General features: G+C 40.5%; 1 long non-coding RNA gene and 2 pseudogenes across 1 annotated transcript; all 3 read right to left on the bottom strand.

Annotated features, from left to right (window-relative positions):
• The window catches only part of LOC116920690, a 30,501-nt pseudogene extending 19,088 nt beyond the window's left edge, over nucleotides 1–11,413 (bottom strand).
• Nucleotides 11,414–11,485: 72 nt separating this feature from the next.
• On the bottom strand, nucleotides 11,486–14,618 carry LOC123471021. Its single transcript, XR_006644910.1, has 6 exons — nucleotides 14,177–14,618; nucleotides 13,820–14,118; nucleotides 13,542–13,754; nucleotides 11,918–13,474; nucleotides 11,615–11,845; nucleotides 11,486–11,562 (listed from the first exon to the last, which is right to left on the bottom strand). It is a non-coding gene; the product is annotated as an uncharacterized LOC123471021 (long non-coding RNA).
• Nucleotides 14,619–15,846: 1,228 nt separating this feature from the next.
• Nucleotides 15,847–19,861, bottom strand: LOC116920691 (annotated as a pseudogene).
• Nucleotides 19,862–24,172: the final 4,311 nt, after the last annotated feature.

Raw genomic sequence — 24,172 nt, 5'->3', positions numbered from 1 at the left:
ACCTTTATTTTGATCTGGTGGGCATTCTTGTCTATGAGTACTCCGGGGAGTACGGATACGTTTATTCCGTTAATCCAGTCCCTGCGGAAGCTTCCACTACCTGAACAGGACCGACGATCCGCACCAATCCAGTGAAATGCTGCTCTTTCTCGCTTTTCTGTAGAATCAGTTTCTCCGATCATGCCCTAAAATCACGTTGCAACACATTGTTAGTTAAAACAAAGAAAATTAAATTCGAATGTAATGTTAGCGAACCTCATTGACGGTGTTGGTTTTAACATTGTTTTTAACTTCGATAGCGGAAAATGATTTCGTCCCTTGAATGACGAGATGTGAGGTATTCTTTCGCAATGTATCCACCACAGCTACACCGTTGATGGAGTTATTGCCAACGTCGATATTACCTCGGACATCCAAACTAAGCAAATCAGCACCTCCATTGATTTTCCCTCCGGATTTCAGTAGATCTCCGACTCACACATGATGAGGAACAGTATGATCTGGTGAAGAGTAGCGCCATGCTTGACGGGAAAATTCGTCCCAATCCCGACCGTTAATAATGCACCATTGAGACGTAGACGACCCTAAAAACATGACGCCGTTATATTCGTTTCTTCGACTAGTTGAATGAATAGCTGCTCACCGTAAAAGTGGTGGAGCTTGTGGAGTACAAAAGATTTTGTATTTTTTGGGAGAGACTTTTTGCTTTCAATTTCTTTTGGTCTCACAAATCCTTCGCTAAAGTTGTACAACACCTAAACAGACCCCAATCTCTAACAATTAAATCGTGGACAAATGCGGATTTAAAAAATTTACCTTAATTGTGTCAATCACAGGGGATTGAGAGAAATTCATTTGTGCGATAACGACAGTGCCGTTGGCGGTTACATTGTCTTTAAAATGAACCACGTTGTTCTTTAGTTCTTCAACGTGGGCCATAGTGCTCGTTACTACGTTTTGAAATCAGGGAATCGACATCAATGAGGCACTTTTCCAAGGGATCGATTCTTCGACTCTTCGCGGAAGTCTTCTAACATTTGAATGGCGAAACATTCTAATGGCCACATAAAGGTGGGCAGAACTTGATCCGTCTAGGCGAGGCCACATAAAGATGGGCAGAACTTGATCCGTCTAGGCGAGGCCACATAAAGGTGGGCAGAACTTGATCCGTCTAGGCGAGAAAGAGTTGCAATAGGTTGGCCATCAAAATTGTCTTCCGATGCAGCAAAAACAGGGTGAAAGTGACCAGATGTATCTGATGCGTAAAACTGAAAGCGGCTCTGGAAAACATTTATAATAAACTATGAGTATTGTAATTTGATAACTCCATTCTTGTGAGCTGATTACTTGGGAATCAAAAGCATTTAAAAGCATTGAAAATAAGGAATTGTCGATTCTTAATCATCACTGATTCCCTCCTGCTGAATGCGCATCCAGGAAACAGCACTAGAAGTCCGATCGTGCGGCAGAATTTGCCACTGTAATAACATTTCCCCTATAGCATTCAATAATTTAAAAGATAAGTATAAAAACAAACGTTTCACAGTTTTAAAGGCAGTTTAAATGATACCTTTAAGGCAATAGATGTAGGAATTATTTGATCCTACTAGAAGAAGGCACCACTGAGCTTCCGTTAGAAAAGTATCAAACTGGAACACTCAATCCAGGTCAATGTTTAGAATTTCCAATTACTCCGTATCCTCCGCATCAGTGATTCGCCTCAGATGGACGGAGGAATCTCCGTGAAGTAGCACCAAGTTAATAGTATCGGATGACTGAAAGACACCTATTTTCCAAAGATCAGGAGCCGCAAAAGCGTGCTTCATATCATATAGTGGTCCCTAACCACTCATAGATTCTGCAATGATGACCGTGAAATAAGTCCATTAGATAATCAGTAAAAAATGACAAAGAATTTACATGCATTCCAATCTGGAGTTTCAACAATATTGCATTGCACCAAGCTGTATGGCCAGAGCCATGTACAGGGTTCCTTTTTGTTCGAAAAAGACACAGTCTTCGAGTACCTCGCCAGTGATTTGATCGATACTAACTAGTGTCATCCAAACCGGGCTTTGGAGCAAATATAAACGAAATAACGAAAAGCGTACAAGTCTTCTATTGCTCGACGCAGTTACGTTCTGCTTGCTCAGTTCGTTGATTCGGCTTACATTTGACCTAGTTATACTATGCCATTCCCTATTCTGTTGCCAAAAGAAAGGATTAGTGATTAAGAGGTTTAGAACTATATGATCATTAATTTTTTTTTAAAGAGTTGCTCTAATATCACAGTTTAGGGTCTTTGTAAGATGAGTTTGTCTTTGATATATAGATTTAAAAAAAAAGACCGGTTTAAATTACAAAGTTCAGTTCTTTTTAACTTCTTTTTCAGTCCTTTCGAAACTTTAAAAGTGTGTGAAACGTTATAAGAAGTTTTCAGCGTAACTACGCAATAGGAATCCTGCATAGTTGGTCAACTAGAAACTAAAAACAGTTAAGATCTCTGACAAACTAATGGAAGCCAGAACATCAGATATTTCATTCAGAATTGGCATGAAGATGGTCCAAAGGATGTCAAATGAACCTACATAGTGTTTGGCCAAACACCTTTGACCAACACAGTTGCACATTCTACAGACATTCCAAGAATATACTTACTTACCTACTTAATGAGAGGCTATTGCTGCTTTTTTCCACTTAATCACTTTATACTGCAACCAAACATATGAAGCTCTGCTCTGTAGCTTGGGAGGGGCAAAGCCGCAAAGGCATGTTTTCTCTAAAAGACATTTTGTTAAATGGGTTTTATGTTATCACATGTAAATTTTTACCTGAAAATGTAAAAGGTACTTTTGCTTGTTTAATGTTACCATATTCATCATTGATCATAGAACTACCATGACCATTTTGTAGAAATCTTGAATACAATAACAGAAGGAGGCTGGAAATGAACAGGCTACTTACGCAATCATATTGAACTTGCATTCCAGATCTTTTCAAACTGAAAAACAGTGAGTTTCCAAATACATTGAAACACAGGCAGCACAAGGCCAATAAGCATCCTATATCAAATCATAAGAAAAAATACGGATGAGATTAAATAAAAACCAATTTGTATCCAAAGTTAAAACAACCTTTCAAAAACCTTTTTTTTGTCCACAGCACTGCTAACATTACAGATGATAATGTCCTTACCGCGACCTCCATTGATCATTTCAATGGATCTCTCAATTACGATCATTCAATGGATCGATGAAATTACCTGTGTCGGAATCAAACACCCTAAAAAAACCCGACATAACATATGAGTAAGTGCCAACTGCCAATGTGCCTTACTCCGTTTGAATTTGCTCCGCACAATGTATTTTCACTTTACCCTGAACGCCAGCTTTTTATATTTTGGCAGAGCTATAGAATAGTTTATATAGAATTTATAATAGGAAAAAAACAAAAATCTTTTTGAACGATGTGGGAAATATTTCAAACTTAACAATTTCCTTGACAGAAATACCACAGCTTAATAATTACCCACCGAAAAATCACAAAAGAAACCATCAATGACGGTTGCACGCAATGGCATCATTACTGAAACCTATATCATCAAATTCGTTAAATTATAATGTTAATCGCAGATTTCTCAGAATTCTCGCAATTACCTCTTGTTTTTCACCTCGTGACTTACCCGTGTTTTCGTCGAACTTCCGACAGTTTTCAACGACAGTTCTTTTCAGAACTATTTCACCGACAGTTCTTTTCAGAACTATTTCGCCAAAAGTTCTTTTCAGAACTACTTCACAACAGTTCTTTTCAGAACTATTCCATCCTACGCCCGTTTTCCAATCCCCGATCTTCAGTTTTGGCTTCATTCTCCTCATTTTCATCTCCTTCGCATCCCATCTTCATCGAAATGCCACGTTACTCAGCATTTCCACCCCCACCACCACTGCCGGGGACCAAGAAGGCTTTTCGAGAAGTGCATGGCCGTGCATTACCACCGGGCGTTCGCAAGTTCCTCGCCAAGCCGGCCATTCCTGTACCTCCACTTCCTGCGAAACCTTCCGCGACAGAGGCGCGTACACCATCTCCTCTTGCAGTCAAGACGCCACCTTACGCTTCTGTACCCCTCAAGAAACCAGATGAGGCCAGTTTCTTTCGTTCCAAGATCCCGGTGCGTATTCCTGCCAGCACCACAAGTCGCCAAAAACATCGGGATCGTGACACCCTTAAAGGCGACGACGGCCAACATATAGCCGCCAAGAAGACTTTGGTTGAATCACTTCCCAAAGCTCTTCGGGCCAGATCTGCCCTCCCAGAGAAATTCGATTCCAGAATTCCTGTGAGAAAGATCACCGTAGGACGAGCTGATTCCGCCAGCATCCAACTTACTACAGAGAGCGCCATTTTACCACCTCAGAGTTCCACCGTCTTTGCAAAAATCGATGCAGTGTTAATCCCTGAAGTTGCTGAACTTTCTGAAGATGGCTGGCGAGAGGAGATGCCACAAGCAGATTTTCTCGTCGTCATTCGACAGGAACAGTGTTCAGAAGATAACCTACTCGGTCAGGCGCAATCTGTAGTCTTCGATGCAGCGGAAGAACAACATCCAACTGCGAGCGAGATCCAACTACAGTCAGCTCCGCTCCAAACTGAGCAATCCGTGGATGAAGTTATGTGTGACCCATTTATTCAACCTGGAGACAATGAATCAATGGCGTCAACCAGTCCAAACTTTAAATCTGAGAACGTAATTCCACGAACCAGAAATCAAAAGAGGAACATCGCTCTGAAAGAACGCCGAAAGGCAAAGAAGAAAGCGGCCAAGTTGTCGGTCGCTCAAGTCCCTTTGTCGACTGATACTGATGATTCGATTCCAGCCGACGGCCAGGAGTTGGTTCCAGCTCTTGTCGTCCCTGCGACATCGGATTTAGATGTAATATCCACTGCGTCCGATTCCATTGATGCTCAACCGATCTATTGTGCCAGTGAGAACGTTCAAGTAAAAACAAAACCTTTAAATAACTTTGAAGGGCACCCACCATTCCTTCCCTACGTTTTCGTGATGGACTGCATTAGACCTTTTGTCCCTCGGCCCCCTGCTGAAGTTACACCGGAAGTATACGAAGAATACTTACATGTCTCAAACATCCCTTATTCAGTTTCTAGCGAAGAAGTTGTGGCCTTCCTTGAAGAACTCGCAGGGCCCGTGAAGTTTTTCAGCATGCACTTGAATGAGAACGGGTCTTACAGTGGTAAAGCCAGCGTCATCTTCGAACGACACACCGATGCTCGAAAAGCGCTTCTTCTCTACGACGGAAAGCAAATTGATGGTCGTAAACTGAAGATGAAATTGTTCGTTAACGGAGAGCGACTATACCCAAATCACGTTACCTTACCTAATCCCCCAGGTACCTTCAAAGTTGACTGGGTTAATCCACCTCCTACGAACATGGTGGTTTTGCCGTCGGTTAAGTGCATGATGGAACTCGTTTCGCAATACTCCACAAACTTCTTTTGCCAGAAAGTCTAGTAGAACTGGTTACATCACCTCAGCTTTTCTCTGATTTCAACCAACCGATGGTGCCTGTAAAACATTGAGAAATTTCATCATTGCAAGTAAGTGTATTGTACTCAGAACTCCCTTTTAAAAATTTCTGCGTTTTACGAACAGAGCATCCACTTGGCTACGAACCTTGCCGATCGTTTCATTGACCCTTACGTTTTTTCCATCCTAAAGCATTTTACTTTTCCAATTTGTCAAAACTAAAACTTCGGCGCACCCTCTCTATATTACTCTAGATAGCTAACCAACCTTGGCTCGGCAACCTATAAATGGTGCCTGGTCGAGTGTCTCCATCATGTTTTGATTGGAACTTGCCTAAAAACGGGGGTTCTGGTCGGACTCATAGACCTCTATGTTTCTGAGCTCGGCAGCAAGTAAACTGTGCGTTGCAAGGGATTCTCACGGACGAACGAGAAGTGCTACATACCAACTTAAATATCGGCAGATCTCGTTTTTCCATGAGTTTTTGAGGTGGTTTTTGTTAAGTTGAGTCTCAGAAGAGCTGTGTACGAACATCGACCAATTTCATTTTCAATCAGCTATTGGGATGGTTTCTGTTTAACTTAGACCGTAGATTTTTTTAAAACTTAAACCGTAAAAGCCCTCCCCTTTTTTTTTTCTGAAAGCAGCGAGTTTATAGTTGACGTCATTATACATTTGCTTTACTTGATAAAATTTCTACCCACATTCCGCCAGTTCTTAATTCAAATGATAAACTAATTGCATACTATTCTACAACCAGATTTCTACACAGCAAAATTCTGCAAAATATCTATGCTATAAAGTTTCTACATGATCTCAACTCAACAAAATTCTACGAAATTTCTATGAAACAATATTTGTACAAAATTTCCGCCCAACAAGATTCTACAAAATTTCTATGCAACAATATTTGTACCAAATTTCCACCTAGCAGAATTCTACAAAATTTCTATGCAACCATCTATTTGTATCAAATTTCCACCTAACAAAATTATATAAAAATGTCTTACTACTACTAAGACCTCTTCTATCTGTAAATAAACAAACAGTTTTCAAAATTAATTCATAATTTTGTATTGCTTCAACATATCACTCACCTAGTTGGATATATCAACGACCAAATGATATGGTAAAAAAAGTGCACCGTTGAGAATGTACCCCTGTTGTATGTGCACTTAGATTACACATGAAAGCGTCTCTGAATATTCCACTGGTCCAACGTTATTATCTAGAACAAACACGATGTTCAACGTAAATATGCCAGCATTCACAGAAACGTTATGGCATCAGCGCGAAGTAACCCTATGCGAAGCGGACTCAACTAAATCCGGTCTCAAAGCAGAAGGCACCTGTAATATTTCATATATAATGACATTGAATATTAGGCAATAATAAATGCAAAAAAAAAAAAAAAAGAGAAGGTTGATACCTTGTTCGGGAAGTAGATTATCCCAAGTGAGATTTCAATCGTTAGCCGTTCTATCTGCCACTTTGAAAAATGTATCGCCAATAATTCAACGATTTTCTACCGGATTAACAGTCCGACACAACGACAAAGTTTGGCTGCCATGCACGTTGATGGAAGCATCGCAGAAAGTCAAACTTGCTTTAACAACCTAAAACAATTCAAAACATCAAATCTGATCGCTGGTATGAAGAAGAAATGAGAAGCCACTGTCTGTAAAAGAACTCGGTCATAGAACAATAATTATAAACCGTAGAATTTGAGATGTGACAGCCCGATGTATCAATTAATCTCGTATCAAATTATGGCCAATCATAAGATTCTGACCGGTCCAGAAAAGTAAATTAGATTACCCGAAGATTGAGCCCAACGGCTGGTGTCGTATGCCTACACGACACAGGCCCCCGTGCAAAGAGTAATTTTTAAAAATGAAATGAGAAGTAATACCATAAATGTTACGTGACCGTGGATCGTAATCTCTGGCCACTGTACGAAATCCAGAGTTTTTCTTCTTAAACCTTTGGAAACAATATCGTTGACATCTCGGCCGTTCAGTGAATTTTCGATGAGCAAATCATTCATTTCTAAATGTCGCTTGAAATGTACGTGCTATTAATGGTTGCGTCCTCGTCTATCGTAGCTGCAGCCGCAACAAAATCATCCAACATAACTCCAGCCTCCATATTCAGTGTGATGATGTCACCCGCTGAACTGATGACGTCGCCATCAACGGTGACGTAGGATGTGAAGAGTGTGCCACTGTGCCTGTAGAAAAAATAGCAAGGAAATCATTGAAAATTTCAAAATGAATGGTTAAAAATGCCTGTTACCGTATGGGATCTGTTGAGGAGAGCTATGCCTTGCGGAATGTTCAGATTATTCAAAGTCTCCTCTACAGCCATGTTTTCGTGAATGGTTAGCTGCTAAAAGGTGTATAATAAAGGCCCTTGTTAAAACCCAAAGAACGTTAAACATTGATTAACTAAATAAACCTTTGTGCCAGAGATATGGAAGTCTCCTTCCTTCTTGGCAACGTCTTAGTCCAAAAACTAGAGTTTTACTCCGTTGATATCGGTCAGGTCGTGAATCACCATATCCCCGTGTACGGTAATATTGTCAGTGAACTACACTTCAACGTTGAACGTCTGGTTGGTTCTCGTCAGAAGAAATCACTATCGAGGAAGCGTTCCATGAAGGTCCGAGTAGTAATATAATATTTTCTTTCATTACAACTTCAAAGGGCATTCGCACGTTAACAGGGATCGATTGGTCTATTGATTTTGTCCAATAGCAGTTTTGGGGAAGTTTTGAAAGATCAATCGTATTGATCTTATGGACAGAAGCAGCGTGCGCGGCTAAATCACCGTTTGCGTTAATGTTCGAGTCTATCCGCAAAGACGGTGGATCCAACAACTTGATGATATCCACGCTGTTAAAACTTCCGTTTTCCATGACCAAATTATTGATGACCAAGTCATCTGAGATCTGTACCTGACCCAGCACAATGTGTGTATCATTTTCATCACTGTACAGGAAGTCATCCACATTTCGTTCATTAATATCTGGACAGCCAATATTTCCTTGGGCATCTAGGACGTCGACTTCAATACTCGCTAGTATAGTTTGCTGGCCCGAGGTGCTCAATAAATCTTTGATAAGGAGATCGTTTAGAGAATCCACTTCAGCATCGTCAACAAGCAAAGGAACAGTGAAATTGACAAATCCTTTAACAAAAAATGTTATCAGACTGCACTGATTTTAATTTATGATTGGCATTACCTTTATTTTGATCTGGTGGGCATTCTTGTCTATGAGTACTCCGGGGAGTACGGATACGTTTATTCCGTTAATCCAGTCCCTGCGGAAGCTTCCACTACCTGAACAGGACCGACGATCCGCACCAATCCAGTGAAATGCTGCTCTTTCTCGCTTTTCTGTAGAATCAGTTTCTCCGATCATGCCCTAAAATCACGTTGCAACACATTGTTAGTTAAAACAAAGAAAATTAAATTCGAATGTAATGTTAGCGAACCTCATTGACGGTGTTGGTTTTAACATTGTTTTTAACTTCGATAGCGGAAAATGATTTCGTCCCTTGAATGACGAGATGTGAGGTATTCTTTCGCAATGTATCCACCACAGCTACACCGTTGATGGAGTTATTGCCAACGTCGATATTACCTCGGACATCCAAACTAAGCAAATCAGCACCTCCATTGATTTTCCCTCCGGATTTCAGTAGATCTCCGACTCACACATGATGAGGAACAGTATGATCTGGTGAAGAGTAGCGCCATGCTTGACGGGAAAATTCGTCCCAATCCCGACCGTTAATAATGCACCATTGAGACGTAGACGACCCTAAAAACATGACGCCGTTATATTCGTTTCTTCGACTAGTTGAATGAATAGCTGCTCACCGTAAAAGTGGTGGAGCTTGTGGAGTACAAAAGATTTTGTATTTTTTGGGAGAGACTTTTTGCTTTCAATTTCTTTTGGTCTCACAAATCCTTCGCTAAAGTTGTACAACACCTAAACAGACCCCAATCTCTAACAATTAAATCGTGGACAAATGCGGATTTAAAAAATTTACCTTAATTGTGTCAATCACAGGGGATTGAGAGAAATTCATTTGTGCGATAACGACAGTGCCGTTGGCGGTTACATTGTCTTTAAAATGAACCACGTTGTTCTTTAGTTCTTCAACGTGGGCCATAGTGCTCGTTACTACGTTTTGAAATCAGGGAATCGACATCAATGAGGCACTTTTCCAAGGGATCGATTCTTCGACTCTTCGCGGAAGTCTTCTAACATTTGAATGGCGAAACATTCTAATGGCCACATAAAGGTGGGCAGAACTTGATCCGTCTAGGCGAGGCCACATAAAGATGGGCAGAACTTGATCCGTCTAGGCGAGGCCACATAAAGGTGGGCAGAACTTGATCCGTCTAGGCGAGAAAGAGTTGCAATAGGTTGGCCATCAAAATTGTCTTCCGATGCAGCAAAAACAGGGTGAAAGTGACCAGATGTATCTGATGCGTAAAACTGAAAGCGGCTCTGGAAAACATTTATAATAAACTATGAGTATTGTAATTTGATAACTCCATTCTTGTGAGCTGATTACTTGGGAATCAAAAGCATTTAAAAGCATTGAAAATAAGGAATTGTCGATTCTTAATCATCACTGATTCCCTCCTGCTGAATGCGCATCCAGGAAACAGCACTAGAAGTCCGATCGTGCGGCAGAATTTGCCACTGTAATAACATTTCCCCTATAGCATTCAATAATTTAAAAGATAAGTATAAAAACAAACGTTTCACAGTTTTAAAGGCAGTTTAAATGATACCTTTAAGGCAATAGATGTAGGAATTATTTGATCCTACTAGAAGAAGGCACCACTGAGCTTCCGTTAGAAAAGTATCAAACTGGAACACTCAATCCAGGTCAATGTTTAGAATTTCCAATTACTCCGTATCCTCCGCATCAGTGATTCGCCTCAGATGGACGGAGGAATCTCCGTGAAGTAGCACCAAGTTAATAGTATCGGATGACTGAAAGACACCTATTTTCCAAAGATCAGGAGCCGCAAAAGCGTGCTTCATATCATATAGTGGTCCCTAACCACTCATAGATTCTGCAATGATGACCGTGAAATAAGTCCATTAGATAATCAGTAAAAAATGACAAAGAATTTACATGCATTCCAATCTGGAGTTTCAACAATATTGCATTGCACCAAGCTGTATGGCCAGAGCCATGTACAGGGTTCCTTTTTGTTCGAAAAAGACACAGTCTTCGAGTACCTCGCCAGTGATTTGATCGATACTAACTAGTGTCATCCAAACCGGGCTTTGGAGCAAATATAAACGAAATAACGAAAAGCGTACAAGTCTTCTATTGCTCGACGCAGTTACGTTCTGCTTGCTCAGTTCGTTGATTCGGCTTACATTTGACCTAGTTATACTATGCCATTCCCTATTCTGTTGCCAAAAGAAAGGATTAGTGATTAAGAGGTTTAGAACTATATGATCATTAATTTTTTTTAAAGAGTTGCTCTAATATCACAGTTTAGGGTCTTTGTAAGATGAGTTTGTCTTTGATATATAGATTTAAAAAAAAAGACCGGTTTAAATTACAAAGTTCAGTTCTTTTTAACTTCTTTTTCAGTCCTTTCGAAACTTTAAAAGTGTGTGAAACGTTATAAGAAGTTTTCAGCGTAACTACGCAATAGGAATCCTGCATAGTTGGTCAACTAGAAACTAAAAACAGTTAAGATCTCTGACAAACTAATGGAAGCCAGAACATCAGATATTTCATTCAGAATTGGCATGAAGATGGTCCAAAGGATGTCAAATGAACCTACATAGTGTTTGGCCAAACACCTTTGACCAACACAGTTGCACATTCTACAGACATTCCAAGAATATACTTACTTACCTACTTAATGAGAGGCTATTGCTGCTTTTTTCCACTTAATCACTTTATACTGCAACCAAACATATGAAGCTCTGCTCTGTAGCTTGGGAGGGGCAAAGCCGCAAAGGCATGTTTTCTCTAAAAGACATTTTGTTAAATGGGTTTTATGTTATCACATGTAAATTTTTACCTGAAAATGTAAAAGGTACTTTTGCTTGTTTAATGTTACCATATTCATCATTGATCATAGAACTACCATGACCATTTTGTAGAAATCTTGAATACAATAACAGAAGGAGGCTGGAAATGAACAGGCTACTTACGCAATCATATTGAACTTGCATTCCAGATCTTTTCAAACTGAAAAACAGTGAGTTTCCAAATACATTGAAACACAGGCAGCACAAGGCCAATAAGCATCCTATATCAAATCATAAGAAAAAATACGGATGAGATTAAATAAAAACCAATTTGTATCCAAAGTTAAAACAACCTTTCAAAAACCTTTTTTTTGTCCACAGCACTGCTAACATTACAGATGATAATGTCCTTACCGCGACCTCCATTGATCATTTCAATGGATCTCTCAATTACGATCATTCAATGGATCGATGAAATTACCTGTGTCGGAATCAAACACCCTAAAAAAACCCGACATAACATATGAGTAAGTGCCAACTGCCAATGTGCCTTACTCCGTTTGAATTTGCTCCGCACAATGTATTTTCACTTTACCCTGAACGCCAGCTTTTTATATTTTGGCAGAGCTATAGAATAGTTTATATAGAATTTATAATAGGAAAAAAACAAAAATCTTTTTGAACGATGTGGGAAATATTTCAAACTTAACAATTTCCTTGACAGAAATACCACAGCTTAATAATTACCCACCGAAAAATCACAAAAGAAACCATCAATGACGGTTGCACGCAATGGCATCATTACTGAAACCTATATCATCAAATTCGTTAAATTATAATGTTAATCGCAGATTTCTCAGAATTCTCGCAATTACCTCTTGTTTTTCACCTCGTGACTTACCCGTGTTTTCGTCGAACTTCCGACAGTTTTCAACGACAGTTCTTTTCAGAACTATTTCACCGACAGTTCTTTTCAGAACTATTTCGCCAAAAGTTCTTTTCAGAACTACTTCACAACAGTTCTTTTCAGAACTATTCCATCCTACGCCCGTTTTCCAATCCCCGATCTTCAGTTTTGGCTTCATTCTCCTCATTTTCATCTCCTTCGCATCCCATCTTCATCGAAATGCCACGTTACTCAGCATTTCCACCCCCACCACCACTGCCGGGGACCAAGAAGGCTTTTCGAGAAGTGCATGGCCGTGCATTACCACCGGGCGTTCGCAAGTTCCTCGCCAAGCCGGCCATTCCTGTACCTCCACTTCCTGCGAAACCTTCCGCGACAGAGGCGCGTACACCATCTCCTCTTGCAGTCAAGACGCCACCTTACGCTTCTGTACCCCTCAAGAAACCAGATGAGGCCAGTTTCTTTCGTTCCAAGATCCCGGTGCGTATTCCTGCCAGCACCACAAGTCGCCAAAAACATCGGGATCGTGACACCCTTAAAGGCGACGACGGCCAACATATAGCCGCCAAGAAGACTTTGGTTGAATCACTTCCCAAAGCTCTTCGGGCCAGATCTGCCCTCCCAGAGAAATTCGATTCCAGAATTCCTGTGAGAAAGATCACCGTAGGACGAGCTGATTCCGCCAGCATCCAACTTACTACAGAGAGCGCCATTTTACCACCTCAGAGTTCCACCGTCTTTGCAAAAATCGATGCAGTGTTAATCCCTGAAGTTGCTGAACTTTCTGAAGATGGCTGGCGAGAGGAGATGCCACAAGCAGATTTTCTCGTCGTCATTCGACAGGAACAGTGTTCAGAAGATAACCTACTCGGTCAGGCGCAATCTGTAGTCTTCGATGCAGCGGAAGAACAACATCCAACTGCGAGCGAGATCCAACTACAGTCAGCTCCGCTCCAAACTGAGCAATCCGTGGATGAAGTTATGTGTGACCCATTTATTCAACCTGGAGACAATGAATCAATGGCGTCAACCAGTCCAAACTTTAAATCTGAGAACGTAATTCCACGAACCAGAAATCAAAAGAGGAACATCGCTCTGAAAGAACGCCGAAAGGCAAAGAAGAAAGCGGCCAAGTTGTCGGTCGCTCAAGTCCCTTTGTCGACTGATACTGATGATTCGATTCCAGCCGACGGCCAGGAGTTGGTTCCAGCTCTTGTCGTCCCTGCGACATCGGATTTAGATGTAATATCCACTGCGTCCGATTCCATTGATGCTCAACCGATCTATTGTGCCAGTGAGAACGTTCAAGTAAAAACAAAACCTTTAAATAACTTTGAAGGGCACCCACCATTCCTTCCCTACGTTTTCGTGATGGACTGCATTAGACCTTTTGTCCCTCGGCCCCCTGCTGAAGTTACACCGGAAGTATACGAAGAATACTTACATGTCTCAAACATCCCTTATTCAGTTTCTAGCGAAGAAGTTGTGGCCTTCCTTGAAGAACTCGCAGGGCCCGTGAAGTTTTTCAGCATGCACTTGAATGAGAACGGGTCTTACAGTGGTAAAGCCAGCGTCATCTTCGAACGACACACCGATGCTCGAAAAGCGCTTCTTCTCTACGACGGAAAGCAAATTGATGGTCGTAAACTGAAGATGAAATTGTTCGTTAACGGAGAGCGACTATACCCAAATCACGTTACCTTACCTAATCCCCCAGGTACCTTCAAAGTTGACTGGGTTAATCCACCTCCTACGAACATGGTGGTTTTGCCGTCGGTTAAGTGCATGATGGAACTCGTTTCGCAATACTCCACAAACTTCTTTTGCCAGAAAGTCTAGTAGAACTGGTTACATCACCTCAGCTTTTCTCTGATTTCAACCAACCGATGGTGCCTGTAAAACATTGAGAAATTTCATCATTGCAAGTAAGTGTATTGTACTCAGAACTCCCTTTTAAAAATTTCTGCGTTTTACGAACAGAGCATCCACTTGGCTACGAACCTTGCCGATCGTTTCATTGACCCTTACGTTTTTTCCATCCTAAAGCATTTTACTTTTCCAATTTGTCAAAACTAAAACTTCGGCGCACCCTCTCTATATTACTCTAGATAGCTAACCAACCTTGGCTCGGCAACCTATAAATGGTGCCTGGTCGAGTGTCTCCATCATGTTTTGATTGGAACTTGCCTAAAAACGGGGGTTCTGGTCGGACTCATAGACCTCTATGTTTCTGAGCTCGGCAGCAAGTAAACTGTGCGTTGCAAGGGATTCTCACGGACGAACGAGAAGTGCTACATACCAACTTAAATATCGGCAGATCTCGTTTTTCCATGAGTTTTTGAGGTGGTTTTTGTTAAGTTGAGTCTCAGAAGAGCTGTGTACGAACATCGACCAATTTCATTTTCAATCAGCTATTGGGATGGTTTCTGTTTAACTTAGACCGTAGATTTTTTTAAAACTTAAACCGTAAAAGCCCTCCCCTTTTTTTTTCTGAAAGCAGCGAGTTTATAGTTGACGTCATTATACATTTGCTTTACTTGATAAAATTTCTACCCACATTCCGCCAGTTCTTAATTCAAATGATAAACTAATTGCATACTATTCTACAACCAGATTTCTACACAGCAAAATTCTGCAAAATATCTATGCTATAAAGTTTCTACATGATCTCAACTCAACAAAATTCTACGAAATTTCTATGAAACAATATTTGTACAAAATTTCCGCCCAACAAGATTCTACAAAATTTCTATGCAACAATATTTGTACCAAATTTCCACCTAGCAGAATTCTACAAAATTTCTATGCAACCATCTATTTGTATCAAATTTCCACCTAACAAAATTATATAAAAATGTCTTACTACTACTAAGACCTCTTCTATCTGTAAATAAACAAACAGTTTTCAAAATTAATTCATAATTTTGTATTGCTTCAACATATCACTCACCTAGTTGGATATATCAACGACCAAATGATATGGTAAAAAAGTGCACCGTTGAGAATGTACCCCTGTTGTATGTGCACTTAGATTACACATGAAAGCGTCTCTGAATATTCCACTGGTCCAACGTTATTATCTAGAACAAACACGATGTTCAACGTAAATATGCCAGCATTCACAGAAACGTTATGGCATCAGCGCGAAGTAACCCTATGCGAAGCGGACTCAACTAAATCCGGTCTCAAAGCAGAAGGCACCTGTAATATTTCATATATAATGACATTGAATATTAGGCAATAATAAATGCAAAAAAAAAAAAAAAAAAGAGAAGGTTGATACCTTGTTCGGGAAGTAGATTATCCCAAGTGAGATTTCAATCGTTAGCCGTTCTATCTGCCACTTTGAAAAATGTATCGCCAATAATTCAACGATTTTCTACCGGATTAACAGTCCGACACAACGACAAAGTTTGGCTGCCATGCACGTTGATGGAAGCATCGCAGAAAGTCAAACTTGCTTTAACAACCTAAAACAATTCAAAACATCAAATCTGATCGCTGGTATGAAGAAGAAATGAGAAGCCACTGTCTGTAAAAGAACTCGGTCATAGAACAATAATTATAAACCGTAGAATTTGAGATGTGACAGCCCGATGTATCAATTAATCTCGTATCAAATTATGGCCAATCATAAGATTCTGACCGGTCCAGAAAAGTAAATTAGATTACCCGAAGATTGAGCCCAACGGCTGGTGTCGTATGCCTACACGACACAGGCCCCCGTGCAAAGAGTAATTTTTAAAAATGAAATGAGAAGTAATACCATAAATGTTACGTGACCGTGGATCGTAATCTCTGGCCACTGTACGAAATCCAGAGTTTTTCTTCTTAAACCTTTGGAAACAATATCGTTGACATCTCGGCCGTTCAGTGAATTTTCGATGAGCAAATCATTCATTTCTAAATGTCGCTTGAAATGTACGTGCTATTAATGGTTGCGTCCTCGTCTATCGTAGCTGCAGCCGCAACAAAATCATCCAACATAACTCCAGCCTCCATATTCAGTGTGATGATGTCACCCGCTGAACTGATGACGTCGCCATCAACGGTGACGTAGGATGTGAAGAGTGTGCCACTGTGCCTGTAGAAAAAATAGCAAGGAAATCATTGAAAATTTCAAAATGAATGGTTAAAAATGCCTGTTACCGTATGGGATCTGTTGAGGAGAGCTATGCCTTGCGGAATGTTCAGATTATTCAAAGTCTCCTCTACAGCCATGTTTTCGTGAATGGTTAGCTGCTAAAAGGTGTATAATAAAGGCCCTTGTTAAAACCCAAAGAACGTTAAACATTGATTAACTAAATAAACCTTTGTGCCAGAGATATGGAAGTCTCCTTCCTTCTTGGCAACGTCTTAGTCCAAAAACTAGAGTTTTACTCCGTTGATATCGGTCAGGTCGTGAATCACCATATCCCCGTGTACGGTAATATTGTCAGTGAACTACACTTCAACGTTGAACGTCTGGTTGGTTCTCGTCAGAAGAAATCACTATCGAGGAAGCGTTCCATGAAGGTCCGAGTAGTAATATAATATTTTCTTTCATTACAACTTCAAAGGGCATTCGCACGTTAACAGGGATCGATTGGTCTATTGATTTTGTCCAATAGCAGTTTTGGGGAAGTTTTGAAAGATCAATCGTATTGATCTTATGGACAGAAGCAGCGTGCGCGGCTAAATCACCGTTTGCGTTAATGTTCGAGTCTATCCGCAAAGACGGTGGATCCAACAACTTGATGATATCCACGCTGTTAAAACTTCCGTTTTCCATGACCAAATTATTGATGACCAAGTCATCTGAGATCTGTACCTGACCCAGCACAATGTGTGTATCATTTTCATCACTGTACAGGAAGTCATCCACATTTCGTTCATTAATATCTGGACAGCCAATATTTCCTTGGGCATCTAGGACGTCGACTTCAATACTCGCTAGTATAGTTTGCTGGCCCGAGGTGCTCAATAAATCTTTGATAAGGAGATCGTTTAGAGAATCCACTTCAGCATCGTCAACAAGCAAAGGAACAGTGAAATTGACAAATCCTTTAACAAAAAATGTTATCAGACTGCACTGATTTTAATTTATGATTGGCATTACCTTTATTTTGATCTGGTGGGCATTCTTGTCTATGAGTACTCCGGGGAGTACGGATACGTTTATTCCGTTAATCCAGTCCCTGCGGAAGCTTCCACTACCTGAACAGGACCGACGATCCGCACCAATCCAGTGAAATGCTGCTCTTTCTCGCTTTTCTGTAGAATCAGTTTCTCCGATCATGCCCTAAAATCACGTTGCAACACATTGTTAGTTAAAACAAAGAAAATTAAATTCGAATGTAATGTTAGCGAACCTCATTGACGGTGTTGGTTTTAACATTGTTTTTAACTTCGATAGCGGAAAATGATTTCGTCCCTTGAATGACGAGATGTGAGGTATTCTTTCGCAATGTATCCACCACAGCTACACCGTTGATGGAGTTATTGCCAACGTCGATATTACCTCGGACATCCAAACTAAGCAAATCAGCACCTCCATTGATTTTCCCTCCGGATTTCAGTAGATCTCCGACTCACACATGATGAGGAACAGTATGATCTGGTGAAGAGTAGCGCCATGCTTGACGGGAAAATTCATCCCAATCCCGACCGTTAATAATGCACCATTGAGACGTAGACGACCCTAAAAACATGACGCCGTTATATTCGTTTCTTCGACTAGTTGAATGAATAGCTGCTCACCGTAAAAGTGGTGGAGCTTGTGGAGTACAAAAGATTTTGTATTTTTTGGGAGAGACTTTTTGCTTTCAATTTCTTTTGGTCTCACAAATCCTTCGCTAAAGTTGTACAACACCTAAACAGACCCCAATCTCTAACAATTAAATCGTGGACAAATGCGGATTTAAAAAATTTACCTTAATTGTGTCAATCACAGGGGATTGAGAGAAATTCATTTGTGCGATAACGACAGTGCCGTTGGCGGTTACATTGTCTTTAAAATGAACCACGTTGTTCTTTAGTTCTTCAACGTGGGCCATAGTGCTCGTTACTACGTTTTGAAATCAGGGAATCGACATCAATGAGGCACTTTTCCAAGGGATCGATTCTTCGACTCTTCGCGGAAGTCTTCTAACATTTGAATGGCGAAACATTCTAATGGCCACATAAAGGTGGGCAGAACTTGATCCGTCTAGGCGAGGCCACATAAAGATGGGCAGAACTTGATCCGTCTAGGCGAGGCCACATAAAGGTGGGCAGAACTTGATCCGTCTAGGCGAGAAAGAGTTGCAATAGGTTGGCCATCAAAATTGTCTTCCGATGCAGCAAAAACAGGGTGAAAGTGACCAGATGTATCTGATGCGTAAAACTGAAAGCGGCTCTGGAAAACATTTATAATAAACTATGAGTATTGTAATTTGATAACTCCATTCTTGTGAGCTGATTACTTGGGAATCAAAAGCATTTAAAAGCATTGAAAATAAGGAATTGTCGATTCTTAATCATCACTGATTCCCTCCTGCTGAATGCGCATCCAGGAAACAGCACTAGAAGTCCGATCGTGCGGCAGAATTTGCCACTGTAATAACATTTCCCCTATAGCATTCAATAATTTAAAAGATAAGTATAAAAACAAACGTTTCACAGTTTTAAAGGCAGTTTAAATGATACCTTTAAGGCAATAGATGTAGGAATTATTTGATCCTACTAGAAGAAGGCACCACTGAGCTTCCGTTAGAAAAGTATCAAACTGGAACACTCAATCCAGGTCAATGTTTAGAATTTCCAATTACTCCGTATCCTCCGCATCAGTGATTCGCCTCAGATGGACGGAGGAATCTCCGTGAAGTAGCACCAAGTTAATAGTATCGGATGACTGAAAGACACCTATTTTCCAAAGATCAGGAGCCGCAAAAGCGTGCTTCATATCATATAGTGGTCCCTAACCACTCATAGATTCTGCAATGATGACCGTGAAATAAGTCCATTAGATAATCAGTAAAAAATGACAAAGAATTTACATGCATTCCAATCTGGAGTTTCAACAATATTGCATTGCACCAAGCTGTATGGCCAGAGCCATGTACAGGGTTCCTTTTTGTTCGAAAAAGACACAGTCTTCGAGTACCTCGCCAGTGATTTGATCGATACTAACTAGTGTCATCCAAACCGGGCTTTGGAGCAAATATAAACGAAATAACGAAAAGCGTACAAGTCTTCTATTGCTCGACGCAGTTACGTTCTGCTTGCTCAGTTCGTTGATTCGGCTTACATTTGACCTAGTTATACTATGCCATTCCCTATTCTGTTGCCAAAAGAAAGGATTAGTGATTAAGAGGTTTAGAACTATATGATCATTAATTTTTTTTTTAAAGAGTTGCTCTAATATCACAGTTTAGGGTCTTTGTAAGATGAGTTTGTCTTTGATATATAGATTTAAAAAAAAAGACCGGTTTAAATTACAAAGTTCAGTTCTTTTTAACTTCTTTTTCAGTCCTTTCGAAACTTTAAAAGTGTGTGAAACGTTATAAGAAGTTTTCAGCGTAACTACGCAATAGGAATCCTGCATAGTTGGTCAACTAGAAACTAAAAACAGTTAAGATCTCTGACAAACTAATGGAAGCCAGAACATCAGATATTTCATTCAGAATTGGCATGAAGATGGTCCAAAGGATGTCAAATGAACCTACATAGTGTTTGGCCAAACACCTTTGACCAACACAGTTGCACATTCTACAGACATTCCAAGAATATACTTACTTACCTACTTAATGAGAGGCTATTGCTGCTTTTTTCCACTTAATCACTTTATACTGCAACCAAACATATGAAGCTCTGCTCTGTAGCTTGGGAGGTGCAAAGCCGCAAAGGCATGTTTTCTCTAAAAGACATTTTGTTAAATGGGTTTTATGTTATCACATGTAAATTTTTACCTGAAAATGTAAAAGGTACTTTTGCTTGTTTAATGTTACCATATTCATCATTGATCATAGAACTACCATGACCATTTTGTAGAAATCTTGAATACAATAACAGAAGGAGGCTGGAAATGAACAGGCTACTTACGCAATCATATTGAACTTGCATTCCAGATCTTTTCAAACTGAAAAACAGTGAGTTTCCAAATACATTGAAACACAGGCAGCACAAGGCCAATAAGCATCCTATATCAAATCATAAGAAAAAATACGGATGAGATTAAATAAAAACCAATTTGTATCCAAAGTTAAAACAACCTTTCAAAAACCTTTTTTTTGTCCACAGCACTGCTAACATTACAGATGATAATGTCCTTACCGCGACCTCCATTGATCATTTCAATGGATCTCTCAATTACGATCATTCAATGGATCGATGAAATTACCTGTGTCGGAATCAAACACCCTAAAAAAACCCGACATAACATATGAGTAAGTGCCAACTGCCAATGTGCCTTACTCCGTTTGAATTTGCTCCGCACAATGTATTTTCACTTTACCCTGAACGCCAGCTTTTTATATTTTGGCAGAGCTATAGAATAGTTTATATAGAATTTATAATAGGAAAAAAACAAAAATCTTTTTGAACGATGTGGGAAATATTTCAAACTTAACAATTTCCTTGACAGAAATACCACAGCTTAATAATTACCCACCGAAAAATCACAAAAGAAACCATCAATGACGGTTGCACGCAATGGCATCATTACTGAAACCTATATCATCAAATTCGTTAAATTATAATGTTAATCGCAGATTTCTCAGAATTCTCGCAATTACCTCTTGTTTTTCACCTCGTGACTTACCCGTGTTTTCGTCGAACTTCCGACAGTTTTCAACGACAGTTCTTTTCAGAACTATTTCACCGACAGTTCTTTTCAGAACTATTTCGCCAAAAGTTCTTTTCAGAACTACTTCACAACAGTTCTTTTCAGAACTATTCCATCCTACGCCCGTTTTCCAATCCCCGATCTTCAGTTTTGGCTTCATTCTCCTCATTTTCATCTCCTTCGCATCCCATCTTCATCGAAATGCCACGTTACTCAGCATTTCCACCCCCACCACCACTGCCGGGGACCAAGAAGGCTTTTCGAGAAGTGCATGGCCGTGCATTACCACCGGGCGTTCGCAAGTTCCTCGCCAAGCCGGCCATTCCTGTACCTCCACTTCCTGCGAAACCTTCCGCGACAGAGGCGCGTACACCATCTCCTCTTGCAGTCAAGACGCCACCTTACGCTTCTGTACCCCTCAAGAAACCAGATGAGGCCAGTTTCTTTCGTTCCAAGATCCCGGTGCGTATTCCTGCCAGCACCACAAGTCGCCAAAAACATCGGGATCGTGACACCCTTAAAGGCGACGACGGCCAACATATAGCCGCCAAGAAGACTTTGGTTGAATCACTTCCCAAAGCTCTTCGGGCCAGATCTGCCCTCCCAGAGAAATTCGATTCCAGAATTCCTGTGAGAAAGATCACCGTAGGACGAGCTGATTCCGCCAGCATCCAACTTACTACAGAGAGCGCCATTTTACCACCTCAGAGTTCCACCGTCTTTGCAAAAATCGATGCAGTGTTAATCCCTGAAGTTGCTGAACTTTCTGAAGATGGCTGGCGAGAGGAGATGCCACAAGCAGATTTTCTCGTCGTCATTCGACAGGAACAGTGTTCAGGAGATAACCTACTCGGTCAGGCGCAATCTGTAGTCTTCGATGCAGCGGAAGAACAACATCCAACTGCGAGCGAGATCCAACTACAGTCAGCTCCGCTCCAAACTGAGCAATCCGTGGATGAAGTTATGTGTGACCCATTTATTCAACCTGGAGACAATGAATCAATGGCGTCAACCAGTCCAAACTTTAAATCTGAGAACGTAATTCCACGAACCAGAAATCAAAAGAGGAACATCGCTCTGAAAGAACGCCGAAAGGCAAAGAAGAAAGCGGCCAAGTTGTCGGTCGCTCAAGTCCCTTTGTCGACTGATACTGATGATTCGATTCCAGCCGACGGCCAGGAGTTGGTTCCAGCTCTTGTCGTCCCTGCGACATCGGATTTAGATGTAATATCCACTGCGTCCGATTCCATTGATGCTCAACCGATCTATTGTGCCAGTGACAACGTTCAAGTAAAAACAAAACCTTTAAATAACTTTGAAGGGCACCCACCATTCCTTCCCTACGTTTTCGTGATGGACTGCATTAGACCTTTTGTCCCTCGGCCCCCTGCTGAAGTTACACCGGAAGTATACGAAGAATACTTACATGTCTCAAACATCCCTTATTCAGTTTCTAGCGAAGAAGTTGTGGCCTTCCTTGAAGAACTCGCAGGGCCCGTGAAGTTTTTCAGCATGCACTTGAATGAGAACGGGTCTTACAGTGGTAAAGCCAGCGTCATCTTCGAACGACACACCGATGCTCGAAAAGCGCTTCTTCTCTACGACGGAAAGCAAATTGATGGTCGTAAACTGAAGATGAAATTGTTCGTTAACGGAGAGCGACTATACCCAAATCACGTTACCTTACCTAATCCCCCAGGTACCTTCAAAGTTGACTGGGTTAATCCACCTCCTACGAACATGGTGGTTTTGCCGTCGGTTAAGTGCATGATGGAACTCGTTTCGCAATACTCCACAAACTTCTTTTGCCAGAAAGTCTAGTAGAACTGGTTACATCACCTCAGCTTTTCTCTGATTTCAACCAACCGATGGTGCCTGTAAAACATTGAGAAATTTCATCATTGCAAGTAAGTGTATTGTACTCAGAACTCCCTTTTAAAAATTTCTGCGTTTTACGAACAGAGCATCCACTTGGCTACGAACCTTGCCGATCGTTTCATTGACCCTTACGTTTTTTCCATCCTAAAGCATTTTACTTTTCCAATTTGTCAAAACTAAAACTTCGGCGCACCCTCTCTATATTACTCTAGATAGCTAACCAACCTTGGCTCGGCAACCTATAAATGGTGCCTGGTCGAGTGTCTCCATCATGTTTTGATTGGAACTTGCCTATAAACGGGGGTTCTGGTCGGACTCATAGACCTCTATGTTTCTGAGCTCGGCAGCAAGTAAACTGTGCGTTGCAAGGGATTCTCACGGACGAACGAGAAGTGCTACATACCAACTTAAATATCGGCAGATCTCGTTTTTCCATGAGTTTTTGAGGTGGTTTTTGTTAAGTTGAGTCTCAGAAGAGCTGTGTACGAACATCGACCAATTTCATTTTCAATCAGCTATTGGGATGGTTTCTGTTTAACTTAGACCGTAGATTTTTTTTAAAACTTAAACCGTAAAAGCCCTCCCCTTTTTTTTTTTCTTAAAGCAGCGAGTTTACAGTTGACGTCATTATACATTTGCTTTACTTGATAAAATTTTTACCCACATTCCGCCAGTTCTTAATTCCAATGATAAACTAATTGCATACTATTCTACAACCAGATTTCTACACAGCAAAATGCTGCAAAATATCTATGCTATAAAGTTTCTACATGATCTCAACTCAACAAAATTCTACGAAATTTCCTTGAAACAATATTTGTACAAACTTTCCGCCCAACAAGATTCTACAAAATTTCTATGCAACAATATTTGTACCAAATTTCCACCTAGCAGAATTCTACAAAATATCTATGCAACCATATTTGTATCAAATTTCCACCTAACAAAATTATATAAAAATGTCTATTACTACTACTAAGACCTCTTCTATCCGTAAATAAACAAACAGTTTTCAAAATT

This window comes from Daphnia magna, linkage group LG4 (genome assembly GCF_020631705.1).
Source record: "Daphnia magna isolate NIES linkage group LG4, ASM2063170v1.1, whole genome shotgun sequence".
In the NCBI taxonomy this organism is placed as follows: Eukaryota; Metazoa; Arthropoda; class Branchiopoda; order Diplostraca; family Daphniidae; genus Daphnia; species Daphnia magna.
The sequence above is the reverse complement of the archived record's forward strand: the minus strand, read 5'-3'. Positions and strand labels throughout refer to the sequence as shown.